Source organism: Triticum urartu, chromosome 1A (genome assembly GCF_056163025.1).
Source record: "Triticum urartu cultivar PI428250 chromosome 1A, HENAU_Tu73, whole genome shotgun sequence".
NCBI lineage: Eukaryota > Viridiplantae > Streptophyta > Magnoliopsida > Poales > Poaceae > Triticum > Triticum urartu.
The window spans coordinates 546,422,554-546,437,840 of NC_141873.1; the positions used below are offsets into that span (position 1 = coordinate 546,422,554).

The following is a 15,287-nucleotide window of genomic DNA, read 5'->3' on the forward strand; positions in this document are numbered from 1 at the left end:
TGGCCGACCAGGGGGAGTTTGGCAACCACCTTATCCTGCAAAAACAGAAAGTGAATGCGCTTGAGTCTCTTAATTGACAATAGAAGGCTAAGTTATTGCATTCGGAATGAGATCTTGACCATGGGGAAGGCCTAGAGAATGTAGTCAAGGTTTATGGTGGCACATCGAATGGGTGCCACAAGGCTTTTGTTGCAGTTGGTGACTAAATCAGTAACATCACCAACGGAGCTGAGAGTGGATGCCAGGAAATGGATATCCTCCTTGATTGGTGCAACAAAAAATGACCGTATCATCTGCATACAGAGATGCCTGAATGGGGTGGCCTCGAGTGCAGCTTGCCCTGTTTTGTAGCCTTGGCGAGGATGTGGTGGAGCGATTCAATGGCAAGCACAAAAGGTAGGGGGAAAGCGGATTCTCCTATCGAAGACCACAACCATACTTGATTGGGTCGCTTGCAACACCATTGGGGAGAAATCTATATGAGGCCGTGGAGAGGAGAATGGAAATCTAATCTCTGAATCGGCTTGGAAAGTGATGATGTCTCAGTAGGTCCGTCAAGTAGTCCCATCTGCCCGAGTCAAAAGCTTTTTTAATATCTAACTTGAAGGGCAAGGTTGGAGATTTATTTCGATGAAGACGATATACCAAGTTGCAAGCATACATAAAGTTATCATGAATGCTTCTTTTCTTGATAAATGCACTTTGCGTGTTGGAGACGAGCGCTAACATGTGGGGGCAAGATGAGTTGCCATCATCATCGTGATGATCTTAGCAACCGCATGGATAAGATTAATGGGCCGAAAGTCTGAGATGTCGCCCGCCCCATATTTTTTGGATGAACGCAATGTTGGCCGAGTTTAGCCGGTGAAGGCTGGAAACATGGTGTCACGCCCCGAGACCAGGCCTAAGTGAGACAGCCGCCACACGTTTATAGACTAAAAGGCCTATAGTCACATAAGGCATGATTAAGCAGGCATAAACCATCAGTTGATTACAAAAACTCATATATTGACTATACAAATTCATTTCCGTTTACAAATGTCCAAAATTCATTAAATTCTCTAATCGTTTTCCACCCATTGGTCCAGCCTATTCTTGAATGACCTCTTCCGGGTATACTTAAGTTACATCGTCTACATCTAAAAAATAGAGGAAGCAAGGGCAAATACAACAAATCATACTTAGCAAGCAGATACTTCACTATTCAACAAGGAGAATAGTATGACGATGCAGATCAATAGATGAATTGAACAATGTAATAATTATTTGAACATGTTTCAAAGGGAATGAGCAAAATGAATGACATAGTCAGATTTAGTGGAAACATACAAGGAAAATATTGGTATCACATATGACCGCAAGCTTCCCAACCCCGAAGTCACATGGGGGAAATTTCATACTTTTATGATCTTAAGAGGGGTACTCCGATATCGACAGAATCAACTAGAACCATAAAGGTTCTAGAAGAGCAGAGCTCTTTAATCCCCCAAGAATCGACCACGGGACTTACTAGTGTCGATCGCTCCTACGGATCCATCATCGACACGCTTACGAACAAGTGTCATTCTCAACGGAGAACTCAGACAGTCCCGTACCTGAACTGTGACCAGTACAATACGTTTGCCGTCGTGACACCAATATAAATGGATAGGATGTGTGGTTGAATCGACAATAATATCACCGAATATTAGACAAGACAACACGCTCATGCCTTTACATGAGTTCCCCTCAACCTTTACATGAGTTCCCCTCAAACACATTGATTTCATCAACGAATGGATACAAGGACAACATGTCCCCCTCAGATGCAATACAAGCCGGGAGTTGCATAATCTAATGGTCAAAGGAATATGTATTTGACATGAAAAAAGCAATAGCAATAAAACTGAATGATCAATATGCTAAGCTAACGGATGGGTCTTGTCCATCACATCATTCTCCTAATGACGTGATCCCGTTTATCAAATGACAACACATGTCTATGGTTAGGAAACTTAACCATCTTTGATTAACGAGCTAGTCTAGTAGAATCTTACTAGGGACACGGTGTTTTGTCTACGTATCCACACATGTATCAAGTTTCCGGTTAATACAATTCTAGCATGAATAATAAACATTTATCATGATATAAGGAAATATAAAATAACAACTTCATTATTGCCTCTAGGGCATATTTCTTTCAGTTCGTAACCATCATCTCCAGCATTTGACATTGATAACTGCCTCCCTCCACTGCTCTGCCCAAGATCGTAGCCACCCTCGTCTTCATGTGCATTGACCTCCTTCACGACAGGAAGCACTAAGGCAACAGGATTGCATCCCCTGCATTCACAACCTTGTAACCACCTTACCCACTTGGAGTCTCGCTCTATTGGCCTCAAATAAAAGTAAATTATTGAACTTGACCGTGTCCATAATGCATGAACACCGACGGTGTGTGTTTCAGTATCTAAACTTGATGTAATCCATTCTTTTAACTGAATGACAGACCATGTTTGAGGTGCACTCATTGGCACCTCTACGTGAGTAAATTTACTCATATCAGCTCCCATCTCAGTTGTTTGGACAATGCCAGGACCGTAGTAAAATATGAACTTCACTACATCGGACATCTCGGCTCACCTATTTTTTTTCAACAACGACAGACAAGTATTATGCAACAACTTAAAATATCCCCAGTACTAAATATTTGACATGTATATATATTACGGAATATTAACAGAGCAACTAAAAATATTCACATACCTACAAATATAGTACGAAAATTTGCCGAGCAACTACACATATTGAAATATTTAAATATTTGACATCTACATATATTACGGATATTACCGGAGCAACTCCAAACACTGACACCTAAATTTTTGACATCCACATATAGTACGGAATATTACCGGAGCAACATCAAATTTTCACACAACTAAATAGTTGACATCTAAATATATTTACGGATACTACCGGAGCAAATAACAGTAATCACACACCTAATTTATTTCACATCAAAACATATTATCAAATACTAACAGAGCAACTACGAAAAATAAAATGAGTGTTGAAATATACCCTTGAAGCATGTGAGCGAACGACGAACGGTGGCCTTCAATCACCGGAACCGGAGCCGGAAACTTCACCAAACTGCCGGAACTTCACCTCCACCACCACCACCACACTGCCCCTACTTCACCACCACTACCTCCACCTCCACTCCCGCCACAACCTCCACCAATGTGCTAAAAAATGCTCCAACAAAATGCTCACCACAACCACCACGAGCTACTCCATCATTAGATCGAGGTCAACCCGGCAATCCGACCCATGGGTTCGTGCGCCCATGGGCACCCGACCCGAATGGATAGGGTATGGGTTGTCGACCTCGCCCATGGGTCTTACCCATGGGTAACCCGATTAGTCACGGGTAGGGTATGGGTTTAAGTTTGTGCCCGTGGGTTACCCGATGGGTCACCCGATTAATATAAATAATTAATAAACTATTTGTTTCCTGTTATATTTTTCTTTTTAATCTAAATACACTGCAGCAGTCACACAAACAGAGCAAGGCACAATCATTACGACCACAGCCATCATCGGGCCTATTCTGTATGTTATTCACACGTTTGGTATGGCCCATTTTCACCTTCAGCAAGTGGCCCATGCACAGAGCGCTGCACATATACATTCAGCCCATATAAGATGAAGCCTGTGTAGCGTGCACATGTCCAGCAAATAAAGGAGAGGCTGAACCTTTAGTCCCACCTCGCCTGTTCGAGAGCATGGGTGAGGGAGCTCCGTCTATAAAATGGAGACCGCTGGTTTCATGTCGCTAGGAGTGAACGATGCATGCACAATACAACGTCTATGTCTTCTTTAAAAGAAAAAAAAAATTAATTTTGTCAGACCCGATGGGTGCCAGATGCGTTCGGGTCGCCTGATGGGTTCGGGCGTGGGTCTAAGTTCAGACCACGGGTAGGGACGTAGGGTCGTGCGTGGGTATAGGTTGGACCCGACAGAGGGATCAGGCATGGGTCTGGTAGAGGTTGAGATGGAGGTCTTCCTTGGCTCCTCCAACTACGTACAACCCATTCACGATGTTAAATCTGCAAAAAACCGGCCCATTTTGGTGTACAAATTGAAGGCTGGAGGCATTTCTTGCAAGAAAGAGGAGAAAGAAAGAACAGAGAGGAGGAACTGTTGCGTGTCGAGAGAGGAGAAGGAGCCAGCCGTGGTGGGGCCCGCACCCTGTCGGCCTCGTAACAGAGCGCGCCGACATCTCCCCTCGCGCCCCCTCGCTACATGGCCTGGCGAATAGGCGGGTGGCACGTGGCAGATGGATCAGCTGTCGGCCGGCTGTTGGCTGACTAGGCCCAGTCGGCCTGCTGTGGGCTGACTAGGTCCAGTCGGCCAGTAGCGGGCCGACTGCGTATTATTTTTAAAAATGTTGTATTCTGTGTAATATTTATGAAAATTAAACAAAAAGTGAATTATTTTTAAAAAAATTAGCCAGATAAACAACTTGGGCAGCACGATCTATTGTTTTTTAAGTTCAAAAGAAAAAAGAAGTGTTCATGCTCAGATTCAGTTCAATAGCATGCATTCCAGTATGTCTGAACAATATGCTTGCAGTAATAACACAAGAACTCTGTGCTTGGAATCACAATCAACCAAAGGCGAGCCAATAGTTCATTAACCAAGCAAGATTATTTCAGCCCATCCAAATTTTGGCCAAGTCACACTGAACATGGAAATAAAAGGAGAAACAAAAACAGAAGAGGGATATCTTCGCTTCTTCAGTCGGAAGCCAGGACAAACAGGTACTCTACATGGAATTATATAGAGTGCACTTGTTATCTTCTACAACGAGGGGCAGTCCAAAAGAAACAGCATAGACAAAGGCTGAAACCTTTTAACTAGGGAAGAACTCCCAGGAAAAATGAAATAGGGAAGCAGAACTAGAGGAGTGCAATCTCTATATATGAGATCAGGCAAAGTTAAACTCCACATAGAGTAAGCCCTTGCAGAACATAACAAAACTGAACCAAGCAGAAATCCCTCTTTTGACATTCATGCATTTCAGCATAAAGAAAACATAGGGGTCACCCAATCAATCTCATTCTACTTGCAATATGGATGTAAATAGATAGTTCTCTTTCGAACAAAGTGGCCACATGCACGGCGTTCAATTTCATTTAAGCCCTAGAAGAGAAATTAGAGTTCGATACAGACCGCACAGAACATGAAACTGCAGAGTCAACAACAAACATAGATAGCAGGTTTTTCTTTTTCTTCTACTAAGGCACACATCCAACCATATATACTCCCTCCCTTCTTAAATATAAGTCTTTTTAGGCATTTCAAATGGACTACGACATACGGATGTATGTAGACATATTTTAGAGTGTAGATTCACTCATTTTACTTCATATGTAGTTACTTGTTGAAATCTCTAGAAAGACTTATATTTGGGAACGGAGGGAGTAGAAAACTAATCTGAGACGTGCATAGATAATTAATTTAGATGTGGTCATCATGCGTGACACTACTAAAGTGCCATGACAATATCCTTGGCAGCTTTCATGTTAGGCGGCAGGAGCCTAGCAATCAACTCCTTTAGGGCAGATGGGCAACTGCTTTTGAGATGCTTCTAGCCATCACTTGTCATCACCGCCTCCAAATTGGAAGGAGAAGCAAGGAACTGTAGACAGGCTTCCTTGAGTCCATTGCAGCAATGCTGCTCAGCTAACACCAAACTGGTCGCCGCCATGTCGGCATCAATGTGGCTGCATAACTTGTGCTTGCATATCAGTTTCAGCCTCTCGATATTGTACCTGTCTGCTGCCACGAGTAGGTGGCTAGCCATCATCACATCTAGATGTGCTTCACCTTGGTTGCTAGCCATTTGAAGATCAGGCAGTGAGTCGGTGTATATGAAATGGAGCAAGCACTTGAACACATTAGCTTCCATGTCATGGATTTCAATGGGACCGCCGGCTTTCTCCTTCATGGCTCCAAGGAGCTCCGCCCTGAAAACAGGTGACCTCGCGGCGAGAATGAGCCTATGGGCCGAGAACATCCGTCCGGCGACATGAAAGGTCACGTCCGCTCCATCCATGCTCTCTAGCAGGTCAGCGAAATGCAGGTGCAGGTTGCTTGGAGGAACCACAACAAAACGGTCATCCATAGTCTCTTCACTGAGAGTAATGATGCGGAGCATCCCACGTACACTCCGACTACTCTTTAAGCCCTAAGAGAACATAAGACGAGACCTCATCTATACACCATTGGACACAAGGTGAACTCGCTCCTCTTCGAACCATCACTTTTCATACGTGAGACATGGCTACTACTTCAAACATGTGTGCTATGCATGACCAGAAACCAAGAGGAAGACCATGGACAAGAAGGCGAGGACACCAAGCAGGAGGAACGAGAAGAAGAGCTACGGAAGAAGCTCCAGCCACCGGACGTCCGGTCGGGACCGGACGTCCGACGCCTGAAGACCCACCGGACGACCGACAATCCCGCACCCGGGCCAAACGAGCGGACGTCCGACAAGTCCTGGACGTTCGACACACTCTAGCGACCGGACGTCCGACCGTCTCCGGAAATCCGACGCCACGTCAACCGAGCCAAAACGCCGAACGTCCGACAAGTACCGGACGACCGGACCCTCGTGAGCCACCGGACGTCCGGTACCCGTCGGACGTCCGACGCATGTCTGTGCACAGTGTATCGGGCCGAGCCCATGTATCCCTTCGCCCTCACTTATCCCTTCATGGCCCTAGACTATATATACTCCTCCACCTCCACCATTTGAGGGTTAGCGTTGGTTTAGCTCATACTTAGAGATAGAGCTTCGCTCATCCACATCGGATCTACTCCTTGTGAGAGACCGCGGCCTCTTCGGAGAAGATCCCCTTGGATTCAAGACCTCCTTTTGGAGAAGAACATCAAGACCTCCTCACGGAGAAGACCGGCTATCTTTGTATCGTCCGTTGTTGACTTTGGATCTTGTATCTCACCTTTGTGTTCATCGATCTAGCGCATGTGTGATCTATTCTTGTTGGTTGAGTGATTCTCTCGTGTTTCCTCTTGTGTTTTCCCTCGTTTTCCCCCGTGTTCTTTGCGTTCTTGGACGGGATCCGCTCCTTTCGTGAAAGATCGGCCCCTAGGGTTCCTACCCTACATCATCTTGGTATCATGAGCCACGTTGATCACGATTTCAGAGCCTCCCCCACCGTTTTCTAGCCTTCTTTTGCTTGATTTCGTCCTAAATTCGAAAATTCCCACAAAAAATAGCCCCAATTTTTTTTGTGATTTGTTGGTTTGATGATGTTTTGTTGATTTTGATCCATGGATTTGCTTGGTTTCAAGTGGATCTAGCATCTCCCCAAGTTTCCCCATCTTTCATCCACGAAATCTCATCAATTTTGACCCCAAAATCCCCAAATTCCTCCCAAAATCGCGTCCCGAATCTCGGATCTGGAGTTGACCCCGATACACCGGACGGCCGTCACCTTACCGGACGTCCGGAGCCGCAGGAACCACCGGACGTCCGACCTTACCGGACGACCGGAACCCCCTAACCCGAGCAGAATCAGCGGATTTCCGACCCATCCGGACGTCCGGCGACCGGACGACCGTTTTTCCGGACATCCGCCACCTGTAGATATCAACTTCGGCTGATTTTTGTTTCGGCCATAACTAATTCATCTGGAGTCCGATTTTCGCGTTCTTTAGCTCGTTGGAAAGCTCCTGACATCCCCCTTCCCACAAAAATACTACCATCACCATTTGACTCCATCAAATTTTGACAATTTTGGCATCTTTGCCTAGGGCTTCCACCACATCATCCGCTACACTGGCACCGACTTCCGCAACCTAATCCATATTGATCCCCAATGCATATGTGGTTTCTTGAGGAGTGATTTGAGTCTCCTAAGGTGTCTAGACTACTTAGGGACGGTTACTTCTTCATCAACCACCACCACCACTTCCGCATAGGCTTGACCACTATACACTTCCGCCCCCCCCCAGCTTAACCCAATTTTGTTTGTGTTGTGAGTTGTGTCTCCTAAGGTGTTTCGGCTACTTAGGGACCGTGCTTCCAACTCCGACACCGTGTATAGTCCACCACCTTCCCTCCACTTCCGCATTGCGTACTCCACAACCCATCATTGCATTTCCACAATCCCTTTGAGCTTCCGCAACCACCACCGCATTCCGCTACCACCATTTGACTTTTGTCCTTGAGATTTTGAGTTGTGGTCTTTCCGTTTCCTAAGGTGTTTCGGCTACTTAGGGACGAGTCTCCATCATCTTGGTATCTCCATCAAGATCACCGCAACTCATCATCGACACGGACGGTAACCTCCATATCATCTTGGTATCGTGGTATCCCTCCATTGTATATTCCCTTGCCATTGCATTGATAACCCCTAGCCCATTTTGCGTTACTTGCCTATCGAGACTAGCCATTTGAGTATTGTCGGCAACGTTACTTGTGCACATTAGTGATCTACACCATACATTGCATACATACCATATCATATTGGTATCATATCATCTCGTGTGCCTCATGTTTGTTCCCGCATATACACAATTACTATCTTAGTTTGTGCATTTCGCAAAGTGGATATATATATATAAATATAAAGAATAAGCTTTTAAGCAAAAGAGAAAGAGCAAAGAAGCTTGTAAGCAATAGCCATAGCATCCACCACATTGCATAAGATTGTCATATCCGATCATCTTGGATCAAACACCGGGAACCATACATACATAGCATACTTGGGATAGAAGTTGTTACATTTTGCATCTTATATGTTGTGCACAAGTGTCGTATCCGCCTAGTGAGCAATCGTGCTAGCGTCTCTCTTGAGTTGTGCAACACGAGCGTTTTCCGTGGATTCCACATTTTGTGCTCATCCTTGGTTGCACGACCCCATTTATCTACCCGTGTGTGTGTTTCCGTGTGCCACATATTGCTATTGGTCTACTTGTTACACTTGCGAATTTGTGAATCTCTTTCAACATTATTGACTCTTGCTAACATTTTACATTAAATTTTTGTGCCACTATCCTCACCGAGCTCCACCATAAGCCTTACTTGTGTAGGTGTGAGAAACCGACAAGAATTGGTACCAATTGTGCTATTTCCTTGTCCATATTGGGGTGATCATTGATCCACTTTCAACTTCGGTCAAGGTACATTTGGTATTCGTTCTTCTCTTTCTCCACTCATATTGGCTCGAATCTTGTGATGGATAGGCAAGGCATTTCATCTCCGGTCTTCCACAACAACGACGGCGTGAACAACTACATCACCAAAGCGTCAATCTTCGATCTACAACGACAAATGCAAGGCGCACAATCAAGACTACGAGAGCGCATCGAGAACCTCTCCATCGACATTCGTCACTCCGAAGCGAGGAAAAGGGACTACATCGACAACAAGCTTTCCGCATAAAAGGAGGAGCAAGATGCAAGGATGGAGGAGATTCGGCCTTGATCAAGTCTACTTCCCCTTCGTCATCTTCAAGGCGGCGGCAAGCACATCAATCCTCTTCGGAGCGCCCAAGTGACACAAGCGCAAGACGTCCACGTCCACATCTCCATGGCGACCACCATCACGTTCGTGATCCACCTCGTCATGAAGGGCAAGTCACCTCCAAGCAACATGTGCACGACGACGACGAACGACATCTACTACAAGCTCAAGTGCGACAACACCACCATCAACATGAAGATGCTCGAGATGCGCCTTCCTACAAGTCCCAACAAGCCCTACTTCACGCCAAGTCCAAACTTCATGAGCACAAGAAAAGACCGCGAGACGAGCACCACCAAGACGGAGCTACGGCTACACCAACCACTTCGGCATCTTCGCCAAGTGCTATCAAGGCATCTTCGCCTTTGGACGTACGACATCTTCGCCTACTTCCCGTGAGTTCGCCTACATCGACATCTTCAACTACAAGGCGACCAACTACGCGTGAGGGAGACACTTACATCTTCGGAAGCCCCTCAAGGAAGATGGCCGAGCATGGGAATTTCCCTTCGGTCATGGAGACGAGCTACAAGGTGCCACATCATTTGGGCCTCCAAAAACAAGACGGCGACAAGAAGGTCGATCAAGGGCCATCCTCTTCGACCACGGCGACGAGCACGGACCTCTTCAACAACATGAAGACGGCGCCAATATTGGACTCATACTCCGAGTCAAGCTACGAGACCGCTCATGAGACCTTATCTTTGGTCTTCGAGGAGTGATGATGTGCCATCTTCGGCCTTCATCCACGGCTACGACCACGACATGACTGAGCATGGAGACATTTGCACCAACATCTCTCCGACAACGACATGTGACGAGATGCCCCAATTGCCATGTGAGGAGAGCCACCACCACATGAGTGACATGAGTGACTCCACCACACGTGACATTGAGAGCATTTCCTATGAGAGGATGAGTGTGACACCACTAGCCCCACACTTGAGAGCATGCCACACATCCTATGTGAGGTTGAGAGCCATTTGAGTGACTTCACTAACCATATGAGTGAGAGCATCCGAGAGGGAGTGAGTGAGCCACAACACTTAGTGAGCGAGGTAGTTGACACGGCATGTGAGGCCACTTTGATTTCTAACGACTTAACCTCAACTCCTAGTGTGTTTTCTTCTTTGGTGCTAGGTCTCCTACATGACGACGCGCCTATCCTCGACAAGTCCATACCTCCAATGGAGATGACGATGGCCATGGTGGACGATGATGCACCCCCCACATGGTTCCATCAAGATGAAGATGACCACGACTCGGTCTTCGACACCTCACCTACAACACATGAGCGATGCTCCAAAGGTAACATAGGTGATGTTGCTTCTCTTGTCCCACTAGTGGACTATTTCACGAATGATTGCTTGCATCGTGTTGACACACCTATACCCATGCTTCATGCTAGTGCGGCTTCTTCATGTCATGACTCACCTATTTATGATAAATATGATGATGAGTATGTTGATTTGCCTAGTTGTGATGCTATGCTCCATAGGATATCATGTGAAAATTCTATTGGTCACATCATGTTTGCCAATCCTTTGAACTTGTCATATGCTATGAGTGAGATATCCCATATTGCATCATTTCAATCTCAACATAGTGACTATGCATGCCCCATTCACATAAATCCCATTTGCACTTACATCATAGATGACGAGATGATGGTCATTGGCTTTTGTTTTTCTTGTGATGATATTGCCATGCTTCCTTTACATGATTTGCGCAATTCATCTACTATGCCATGCCATGATCACAATGTTCCACATATGCTTTGTTTTGGATGTTGTCAATATTCTCCGTGTGATGTTTCCACTAATGATCATGCGGAGACCCCCATAGTTTCCTCATGCGTATTAGGAGATTTTGACGCATTCCATACATTGCATGATTCCTATATTTGCTTGCACCATATGCATTCCATGAACAACAACGCTCTACATATTTATTGTGATGCATTACACAATTTGAGTCTCCATTATGCTATACATAACAACAAACCTCTCATGATGGATGACATGTTTCTATATCACGCATCTCATTTATTTGAGCATTGGATATTTTGTGCTAACCAACACAAGTACGTGCGCCTCATGATGGATGATGTGTACATCTACTATGCACACACAATTTTTCTTTTGTCCTTGTTTTGTGTAGGTACTCACGTATACTCGCCAACCTCTCAATTCCAAGAGTTGACGAAACGAGCTCTTGAGATCAAAGACGACTTGGGATCCCATGAAGTATCCTTCCCACCGTTCTCTTCGCGCAACGCCTACGCGCATCTCTCTCACTTGGCTCTCACACGGTTATGTGTTATATACCGCTTGTCGCTTCATGCTCATTTTCCCGTGTTCACTTTGCATGCTATGCTTACTTCTATACCTTTGCCATGCAATTTTGACCCTTACTTGCATCTACCCATGATTCACCATTATTCTACTCCTATGTGTATTTGCATGCTTGGTAGAGATCCTTGTTGCTATTGCCATGTTTATCATGTGCCTCATGCTATTGATGCTATTTTTCTCATATCTTGCGTTCATGCTTGTGATATGTCTTGTGCATTATTCATGACCACTATTTGCACACATGACATACTTGACATGATTCCTTCTAGTACGTTGCATCTTCGCACTACTAGCTTGCTTACCTTGATTCACATGATTGCTTGCTTTGTCGCATCACCTATGTTCCATTCTTACTTGCTTTCTTGGGTTGATGACGTATATGTTCATGCCTCTCACATGATATATTTTGTTCATTGTCGCTTGCCTCCAATTGTTGCACCTATGCTTATTGATCGTGGAAACTTGGACACCTTACTTGTGATGCATGCTTGCTTGATTACGCCTATTGTATTTGGTTGTTCTCGCGTCATATGCCTCCATACTATGAAATGCTCCCTTATCCTTTCTTATGATGAGCATGATGCATACACTTGTTGGGTATTTTACCGCACGAATGATATGTTTTCCGCTAACCTCATTTGTTTTTCCGAGTGTTTGTCATGTTCTTTCATGTTGAAGGATTCACAAGGCGATACCGTCATGACACAATTTGGTCATGTGAAGGCATACACGATGTGCAACACCAACATTTGCGAGAATCTCCTAAAGGTGAACTCCTTCCCTTTGAGCCATCCTCAAATATGCATATTGGATGGGTCACTCTTTCATTGTTGTTTCCTTCTTCTTGTCTACATGTTACATCTATTGGATGGAGGACCGACATTGGAGATGAAACCCATGGACCTTCAAGTTAAGGAGCGCTCGGATTTATTGGATGCACCTTCAAACCTCCACTCATGCCACGACATCGAGCATTGGTATACCAACACCTCCATATTTGTTGATTGTGTTCACACATGTCATGCTCGATGGACATATCATACACATGACAAATTTGCATCTTATGCATGGATTGACTCACATCATGATTGCCTTGTTGCATCTTGTATTCCCATGTCATCCATGGTATATGAGCTTGTGCATTTCATTAGCAAATTTGTTGTGATATACCTTGATGGCATATTCATACTTCATGATCTTATTGCCTACCATCAATTGCATGATCACATCACATTGAGCATTCATTACCATATTCATGCTATTGATAAACCGTCTCACTATGACATCATTTTGCACCGTGGTTTCATTGATCACATCCACAATACATTTGTGTGCACAATGAATGATTTTGCTCCCATGAATGCTTTACATGTCATTTTACATCATTTGGATAAGCATATCATGCATCTTCATGAAAAATTCCATTGGACGAACTCATGTTTATTTGATGGACACCTTGTGTGCGTTAACCATTGTATTTCCGAGTGTCATTTGTGTTTGCTCTTCTTGCATGTATACCACTCCGGCGACACCTTGGAGTACTTGGATTGCACAATGTCTTCAACTCCGTCCAACTACAAGTCCATCCACGACTACCGTTTCCATGGTGATGAGGATCACGATCCGAGGTTGGATCTTTCCCAAGGGAGGGGGGGGGGGGAGATGATGCGGAGCATCCCATGTTCACCCCCATGTACACTCCGACTACTCTCCAAGCCCTAAGAGAACATAAGACGAGACCTCATCTATACACCATTGGACACAAGGTGAACTCGCTCCTCTTCGAACCATCACTTTCCATACCATCACTTTCCATACGTGAGACATGGCTACTACCTCAAACATGTGTGCTATGCATGACCAGGAACCAAGAGGAAGACCATGGACAAGAAGGCGAGGACACCAAGCGCGAGGAACGAGAAGAAGAGCTACGGAAGAAGTTCCAGCCACCTGACGACCGGTCGGGACCGGACGTCTGACGCCTGAAGACCCACCGGACGACCGGCCCGGACCGAACGACCGGCAATCCCGCACCCGAGCCAAATGAGCGGACGTCCGACAAGTCCCGGACGTTCGACACACTCGAGCGACCGGACGTCCGACCGTCTCCGGAAATCCGGCGCCACGTCACCCGAGCCAAAACGCCGGACGTCCGACAAGTACCGGACGACCGGACCCTCGTGAGCTACCGGACATCCGGTACCCGTCGGACGTCCGACGCCTGTCTGTGCACAGTGTATCGGGCCGAGCCCATGTATCCCTTCGCCCTCACTTACCCCTTCGCGGCCCTAGACTATATATACTCCTCCACCTCCACCATTTGAGGGTTAGCGTTGGTTTAGCTCATACTTAGAGATAGAGCTTTGCTCATCCACATCGGATCTACTCCTTGTGAGAGACCGCGGCCTCTTCGAAGAAGATCCCCTTGGATTCAAGACCTCCTTTTGGAGAAGAACATCAAGACCTCCTCACGGAGAAGACCGGCTACCTTTGTATCGTCCGTTGTTGACTTTGGATCTTGTATCTCACCTTTGTGTTCATCGATCTGGCGCATGTGTGATCTATTCTTGTTGGTTGAGTGATTCTCTCGTGTTTTCGCTTGTGTTTTCCCTCGTTTTTCCCTTGTGTTCTTCGCGTTCTTGGACGGGATCCGCTCCTTTCGTGAAAGATCGGCCCCTAGGGTTCCTACCCTACATTAAGTAAGAACACACATAATGCTGAAACAGTCATCTATTATATCACCTGATTGCTCCAGCTCCGCCTTATCTATGAGGAAGCGATAATATGAACTGAGGCCGCCAGACAAAGTAGGGCACCCTGGCCATGAATAGATGGTGCTGACGACGTATGGCGGTTCTGGTTCCCCATCTCTATCACGCAGATCAATGGGTGGTCTTGGTAGGTCATCAATAGCATCAGAACATTCAGCAACCAGGGATACGTAACGGGCAGAATCACCGATTTCCGATCTACCACCGTTGGGGTAATACCTCAGAATCCAGTCGTGCCCTTTGAAGCTGAGAAGGGGAGAAGCCAGGCACTCGCCGGTCTTGAATCGCTCCTTGGCGCTCGAGTACCCGTCTACCTTGAGCAAGTACGACCTTTCCACAGAATCGGATACAATGGCAGCAGAAAGCTTACACCGATCTGCCATTGCGGTCGCTAGACAGCCCAGGGCCCGGTTCGAGGGTCGGGGCCGACTCCCAGGCAAAGAGCAACGCTGCCTCTGCTTGCCGGCGGAGCAGAAGAGGAGAGTGAGAGCAGGGCGGCAGCAGCAGCAAAACAAATCAGGGGAATGCGGCGGCGTGAAGAAGTGCTCCGCGTGAGGTAGGGTGATGGTCACGGGAAGAAGTTCGTTTTTGGGCTTAGATGGGCTTCCGTGAGCACAC

At 46.0% G+C, this 15,287-nt stretch overlaps 1 pseudogene; it reads right to left on the reverse strand.

Moving 5' to 3' along the window:
• Positions 1–5,536: 5,536 nt before the first annotated feature.
• Positions 5,537–15,052, reverse strand: LOC125538437 (BTB/POZ and MATH domain-containing protein 2-like; annotated as a pseudogene).
• Between the last annotated feature and the right edge of the window lie 235 nt (positions 15,053–15,287).